Source organism: Otolemur garnettii, unplaced genomic scaffold, assembly GCF_000181295.1.
Source record: "Otolemur garnettii isolate 467f Iridium unplaced genomic scaffold, OtoGar3 scaffold00031, whole genome shotgun sequence".
NCBI classification, from domain to species: Eukaryota; Metazoa; Chordata; class Mammalia; order Primates; family Galagidae; genus Otolemur; species Otolemur garnettii.
Genome location: NW_003852426.1, coordinates 431,843 through 439,773, shown reverse-complemented (window position 1 = coordinate 439,773; position 7,931 = coordinate 431,843). Strand labels below are relative to the sequence as shown.

The 7,931-nt window shown below is 44.5% G+C and overlaps 1 pseudogene; it reads right to left on the bottom strand.

The window, feature by feature from the left end:
- Positions 1–745: 745 nt before the first annotated feature.
- LOC100944930 lies at positions 746–5,994 on the bottom strand (annotated as a pseudogene).
- Between the last annotated feature and the right edge of the window lie 1,937 nt (positions 5,995–7,931).

Genomic DNA, 7,931 nt, shown 5'->3' with positions numbered 1-7,931 from the left:
GGCCCCTTTCCTGTGTTGATAACAATAACCAGGGTTGAAAACTGCCCTTCTCTAAGAAGATAAAGTATTCCAAACACTGGGACACACAGAAGGAAAATACACTTTGTGGGGAATGGTGGTGGTATGTATTAGTTTCCTAGAGCTATTGTAACAGCATACCTAAAGCTGGATGGTTTAAAACAACAGAAATTTATTCTCTCAGGATTATGGAGTCCAGATCCTGAAATTAAGGTGTCAGCCAGGTTGGTTCCTTCTGGAGACTCTGAGGGAGAATTTCATGCCTCTCTCCTAGTTGGTTTTTTTTTTTTCTTTTTTTCAGTTTTTGGCCAGGGCTGGGTTTGAACCTGCCACCTCTGGCATATGGGGCCGGTGCCCTACTCCTTTGAGCCACAGGCACCACCCTCTCTCCTAGTTCTTGACGTTCACTGGCAATGCTTGGCATTCCTTGGTTTGTAGACATATCACTCCAATCTCTTCCTCCATCATCACCTCACACTCTGTTTGTGTGTCTGTGTCCAAGTTTCCCTATTACAAGGACACCAGTTGACCAGTCGGATTAGGGCCCATCCTTATCCAGTGTGATTTGAGCTTTAGTATTAATCTGCAAAGACCCTATTTTCAAATAAGAGGTTCCTGGTGGACATGAGTTTTGGGGGAGACACTATTTAACCCATACAGGATATAGATATTAAAATTCTTTGGTGTCTCTAGATACTCCTCCTCAGAGAGGAGAATTTCTGTGACACTACAGTAGCCAGATGTCCCAGATGCAGGGATAGAGCTGGGCAGTGAACTGGTCAAATTGTAGGGCTATGGCCACTACGTATTCATATGCACACATCTGGTCATAGGAAGCTAAAAGAATGAGTATTAAATACTAGAGGTTGAAAATGGTAGTAGGCATGAATATTATTCTTCACACCACTTTTATGTGCCCTCATGAGGTCAACTGAGTCTGAGAAACTGAACTTGATTTATCAAGCCTGACTGTGTGTCACGTTACTACCTTGCTTGAGCACTCAGTGCGAAGTGCATTCTCCCAGGCATACTCTGGTCTCTAGGCAAAGCCTTTTTTCATTATCACACAAGTACAATATGTGCTCAACTAAGTTACACTTCAATAGAAGGATCAAATGATTGTCAGGTTCCCCCCCCATATTAAATATTGATGGAAAATGATTTTTTTTCCATAGGCTAGGACAGCACAGACCTTGATTTTTCTGATTCCCAAACTGGCTCTACTATAGAAAGGGAACAAAAGAAGCAGCTGCTCCTAGTATAGTGAGCACAGAGAGATTATCTATCTATAAATGTTTGTTAAATTAAATTTTTCAGGCAGGCATAGTGGCTCATGCCTGTAACCCTAGCATTTTGGGAGGCTGAGGTGGGTGCAGTGCTTGAGCTCAGAAATTTGAGACCAGCCTCAGTCTGAGCAAGAGCAAGACCCCCATCTTTACTAAAAATAGAAAAAACAGCCAAGCATTGTGGTGGGTGCCCATAGTCCCAGCTATTTGGAAGACTGCTGCAAGTAGATGGCTTGAGCCCAAGAGTTTTAGGTTGCTTGAGCTGTGATGACAGAGCACTCCAGCCAGGACAACAGAGTAAGACTCTTCTCAAAAAAAAAAAAAGAAGAAGAAGAAAAAGAAAAGAAAAAGAGGCTCAGAACCTGTGGCTCAAGCAGCTAAGGCGCCAGTCACATACACCAGAGCTGGCGGATTTGAATCCAGCCCACGCCTGCCAAACAACAACAACTATAACCAAAAAATAGCCAGGCACCTGTGGTCCCAGCTACTTGGGAGGCTGAGGCAAGAGAATCACTTAAGCCTAGGAGCTGGAGGTTGCAGTGAGTGGTAGTGCCACAGCACTTTACCCATGATGACAAACTGAGGCTCTGTTTCAAAAAAAGAAAAAAAATTAAGGAATATTTTAACTTGTTAGGGGTACCTCTTGGTATAACAGTAGCTAATGATTATCTATTGTGCTTTATCTCGGTTGTGTTCCACATTAGTGTATGCTAGTTTTATTATTTCTAGGTCTCCCTTATAGCCCAGTAGCTAGGGCACCGGCCACATACACTGGGGCTGGCAGGTTCGAACCCGGCCTAGTGCCTGCCAAACAATAATGACAACTACAACAAAAATTAGCCGGGTGTTGTGGCAGGCACCTGCAATCCCAGCTACTTGGGAGGCTGAAACAAGAAAATTCACTTAAGCCCAAGAGTTTGAGGTTGCTGAGAGCTGTGACGCCATGGCACTCTACCGAGGGTGACATACTGAGACACTGTCTACAAAAATAAAATAAAACACTGAGTTAGGCTGGGTGCAGTGGTTCACACCTGTAATCCTAGCGCTCTGAGAGGCCAAGGTGGGGCGAGCGGGGGCGGGGGGCTCACTTGAGCTCATGAGTTGGAGACCAACCTGAACAAGAGAACTTGTCTCTACTAAAAATAGAAAAACTGAGACAAGAGGATCACTTGAACCCAAAAGTTGGAGGTTGCTATAAACTATGACACCATGGCACTCTACCAGGGGCAAGAAAGTGAGATTTTGTCTCAAAAAAAAAAAAAAGAAACTAAGTTAGCGGTGGTTCCCTAAGTCCGGTGCCCTGTTTCACAGTTTAATGCCTTTACTCTTTCTTTTTCTTGGAGTTCCCTTTGCTTATACTGCGAAGCCCTCCTAATCGTGTTCCCAGATCCAGGTTATTAATGTTTTTCTCTGTACTACTTTTGTACTTTTAAGTATTACTGTTAGCTTGATGTTTTCTTATCCATCCTCTGTTAGACAAGGGAGATACTTAAAAGCAGAGACTTTTTCATTTCCTAACGGTGCTTGACACATAGGAGGCACACTGTTCAAAGAAGGAAACCAAGGCTCAGAATGGTCAAGCAGTTTGCCTAAAGTCACACAGCTAGTATGGCAGAGCCATGAGCAGACTCACCAACTATAGAGAAGAAAATAGTGCTCATGAGTCATGATGTCCAAGGACTAATCTGGGTCAGCTGTTCTTGTATTACTCTACCTCGATGAAATACTTTATCTTTGTGAAATTTATGGAGTCAGGGCCTTCTTGCTATATTGCCCAGGCTGGAGTGCAGTGGCATGATCATAGCTCACTATAACCTTTATCTCCTGGGCTGAAATGATTCTTTCACCTCAACCTCCCAAGTAGCTAGGTCTATAGGCACGTGCTGCCACATCTGGCTAATTTTTTAAATTTTTGTAGAGGCTGGTCTCAAACTCTTGGCCTTAAGCAATCCTCCCACCTTACTCTCCCAAAGCTGGGATTACAGTCATGAACTACTGTGCCTGGCCTGAAATTTCTTTATCATTTTTAAGGCTATTTTCTAGATCTATCAACTGAGATTTCTGCATTTTTTCCTCTAAGGAATTTGAAAAAGTCTCAACATCTTATAAATTCCTTTTAAAATAAATGTCTGAAGAAGGCAGTTGGCTATACTGAAGGTGTAATTTACTTCTCAGACTCAGAGCATCCTTTCTTTGAGGTGGATTCTGTAGGGCCCCTTGTGACTATTATATTCTGAGTCTTTGTACCTCACCTGAACCCTCTTCCTTGGTGACTACATGACCCTTTACTCTTTCTTTCCCTCATCAGCATGCTGAGATGTGGCATTTCTTTAGCAGTCTTGGGGGAGGAGGGTATCCTATCCTGCTTTTGTGGGAGTGACTATCTACTGTCCAAGGTTCTGAAAAGATGTCTCTTTGTTTCCTGAAAATTTCTCAAAGGCAGATTTGAGTTTTTATTTGTTTTCAAAGAAATAAAAAAAAAGACAGGGCATGGGCGGCGCCTGTGGCTCAAAGGAGTAAGGTGCCGGCACCATATACCAGAGGTGGCTTGTTCAAACCCAGCCCTGGCCAAAAAAAAAGAGGGGGGGCTGCACCCATAGCTTGGTGGGTAGGGCACCAGTCACATGCATCGAGGCTGATGGGTTCAAACCCAGCCCGGGCCAGCTAAACAACAGTGACAACTACAACAAAAAAATAGCTTAGCTGGGCGTTGTGGCGGATGCCTATAGTACTAGCTACTAGGGAGGCTGAGGCAAGAGAATGGCTTAAGCCCAGGAGTTGGAGGTTGCTGTGAGCTCTGATGCTACAGCACTCTACCAAAGGTAGAGTGAGACTGTCTCAGAAAAAAAAAAAAAAAAAAAAGGAAATGAAATAGTTCATCTGTTAATGACTTACTGGAAAGCACAGGAGAATGGAGGAAACTGCCCAGGTGGTAGAGTCAGATTTTTTATTCTTTTGCATTTCTCTATGTCTCCATTTAGTCCCTTTCCTTTGGCTGCCTTATTGACTCCTTTGACTTTGCCTCTCTTGCTGTCATGATTTTAGTTTTGTGATTTACTCCTAGAAGTGCTGACAAGACTGAGCTCAGGGTTTAGTGCCTGTAGCACAGTGTTTATGGCACCAGCCACATGTACCGAGGGTGGCGGGTTCGAACCCAGCCCAGGCCAGCTAAACAACAATGTCAACTGCAACAAAAAATAGCCGGGCATTGTTGCAGGCGCCTGTAGTCCCAGCTACTTGGGAGGCTGAGGCAAGAGAATCACCTAAGCCCAAGAGTTTGAGGTTGCTGTGAGCTGTGACGCCACAGCACTCTACCAAGGGCAACAAAGTGAGACTCTGTCTCAAAAAAAAGAGCTCAGATTTAGTGTTATGGAATTAGGACTGGAGAAGGATTAGGTAAGGACCAGAGGGTGATGAAAAGGTAGGAGGTAGGCGTATCTGTCATACAGGCTTCAGGAACTCTGTTTTCTTACACTCGGCCCCTTTGTCTTCTCTAAGGTCAACATTGTTGCTACCTTAACATCTCCCTTATTCACTTCTGTGAATCCCTAAAGAAAAGAATATCCTCCCCATCCCAAGAATTCCACTGTCTAGGAAGCAACCTAAAAGTTATAGCCACTAATCCACCCTGAAAATTTCTTAAAGGCAGATTTGAGTTTTTATTTGTTTTCAAAGAAATAAAAAAAAGACGGGGCATGGGCAGCACCTGTGGCTCAAAGGAGTAAGGTGCCTTCCAAGGGGCTGCAGTTTGCCCCTTTACAGCACCACAGAAGGATTCCTAAATGGAGATTCTGATTTGTTTCTTTCCGGGAGGGGTGTCAAATGATTCTTTACTGAAACATTTTCCTTTGTACTTTTTAACTAGCTGAGCATTCCATGGCACCATTATTATTATTATTATTATTTGAGATAGAGCCTCAAGCTGTCGCCCTGGGTAGAGTGCTGTGGCATCACAGCTCACAGCAACCTCCAACTCCTGGGCTCAAGCTAGTCTCCTGCCTCCACCTCCCAAGTAGCTGGGACCACAGGCGCCCACCACAATGCCCGGCTATTTTTGGGTTGCAACTGTCATTGTTGTTTTGGCGGGCCGGGCTGGATTTGAATCCACCACCTTAGGTGTATATGGCTGATGCCTTAGCCACTTGAGCCACAGGTGCTGAGCCGGCACCACTATTGATATCATCTATGATGTCATGAGGGTGGTGGCCATCAACATTGCAGCCCACGGACTGGGCCGTCCCCAGGATATCTTTAATGGTTCCAGAGAGTTCTCTGGCTAAAAATTGGTGCTGCATCTGTCTGGCAATGTTGACAATCTCAATGAAAGTGATATTTCTGTTGTGTTTAATGTTTTTCTGTTTCTGTCTGTTGGTGGTTCTTTGAGGGCTTTGATGATGAAGGCCAAGGCAGAAGGTACCACTTCAATCTGGGCCTGCCTGTTCTGATTAGTCAGTTTCACTGTAATCCTCAGACCCTTCCAGTCACTGGTTTCCTTGGCAATGTTATCACCAACCTTTTTTGGAGACAAACCTAGGGGGCTGATCTTGAGAGCCAAGGCAGACATGGCACCAACTTCGCCATTGGTGCACCTCAGGTACACGACTTTGATCTTGCTGGGGTTGAACTTGGGTGGCATGGTGGAGGCAGCTGGTGTCGGATGAACCCAAATTAGGGATGACTGAAGAAAGTTGCACCTTAACCTCGGAGCTGAAAGCCAAAAACAAGAGTCTGATTCTTAAGATACAGAACTACTGGGATGAAATATTGGGAGGTGATCACGATATAGAAGATCTAGAGTATGACCTTCTTTATCCATATTATCCATATATATATATGTATATATTTAGGGACAGAGTCTTACTTTGTCACCCTCGTTAGAGTGCTGTGACGTCACAGCTCACAGCAATCTCCAGCTCTTGGGCTTAGGTGATTCTCTTACCTTAGCCTCCCAAGTAGATGGAACTATAGGCACCTGCCATAACACCCGACTATTTTTTTGTTGCCATTTGGCCAGGGCCCAGTTTGAACCCACCACCCTCGGTATATGGGGCTGGCACCCTACTCACTGAGCCACAGGCGCTGCCCTATCCTCATATTTTTTCCCTATTTGCTTCTTGTACGTCACTGCTTTTTTTTTTTTTGCAGTTTTTGGCCAGGGCTGCGTTTGAACCTGCTACCTCTGGCATATGGAGCCAGCACCCTACTCCTTTGAGCCACAGGCACCGCCCTACTTCACTGCTTTAATTAGTGAGGTATTCTTTCCTCCCCTAGACACTGCTTATGTAGTTAATTCCCAATTTCTTTTTTTTTCTTTTTTCTTCTTTTTTTTTTTTGCAGGTTTATTTTTTTTTTTTTGGCCAGGGTCAGGTTTGAACCCACCACCTCCAGTATATGGGGCTGGCACACTACTCCTTTAAGCCACAGGCGCTGCCTTACCATGTTTCCCCAAAAATAAGACCTACTCAAAAAATAAACCCTAGCAGGATTTCTATGCATTGGATAAATATAAGCCCTACCCCAATAATAAGACCTAGTGATAAGTGTGGCTATGCAGGGTATCTGCATAGCCATGCCATGCATTTTGGCACGTAGAGGAAGACATCCCCTGAAAGTAAGCCCTAGTGTGTCTTCTTGAGAAAAAATAAATATAAGACAGTGTCTTATTTTCGGGGAAAGACAGTAATTGCCAATTTCTGACATCTTTAACATGACTTTGTTGTCCCCTCCCTCTATTTCCACTTCCATTGTCCTATTTCCACTTCCATTGCTAAGCTGTGGCCATTACCTCCCTACCTTTATCTGAGCATTTGGTCTCCCAGTCTTTCTCCAATACCACTTCCTCATTGATATTTCTTATTTATTTATTTCTATTTTTATTTCTATTTATTTATTTATTTCGAGACAGTGTCTCACTATGTAGCCCTGGGTAGAGTGCTGTGGTATCACAGCTCACGGCAACCTCAAACTCTTGGGCTTAAGTGATTCTCTTGCCTCAGCCTCCCAAGTAGCTAGGACTACAGACAACCGCCACAATGCCTGGCTATTTTTTTTTTTTTTTGTAGTTGCCATTGTTGTATGGCAGGCCTGGGCTGGGTTCCAACCCGCCAGCCTTGGTGTATGTGGCTATTACCCTAACCACTGTGCTACTGACACCAAGCCTGTTTTTTTTTTTTTTTTCCGAGACAGAATCTCATTTTGTCACCCTCAGTAGAGTGCTGTGGTGTCACAGCTCACACCAACCTCAAACTCTTGGGCTTAAGTGATTCTCTTGCCTCAGCCTCCCAGGTAGCTGGGACTATAGGCACCCACCACAGTGACCAGCTATTTTTGGTTATAGTTGTCGTTGCTGTTTGGCAGGCCCAGGCTGGATTTAAACCCACCAGCTCTGGTGTATGTGGCTGATGCCCTAGCCACTGAGCTACAGGCACTGAGCCGATCTTTTTTTTGCAGTTTTTTTTTGGCTGGGGCTGGGTTTGAACCCGCCATCTCTGGCATATGGGGCCAGCACCCCACTCCTTGAGCCACAGTCATCACCCGATCCTTTTGCTTTGATGAGCTGAGACAGCACCTTCCACAGAAGCCCAGATCTTTGCAAACTGCCTGTGGACTTCTTTTTTTTTTTTTTTT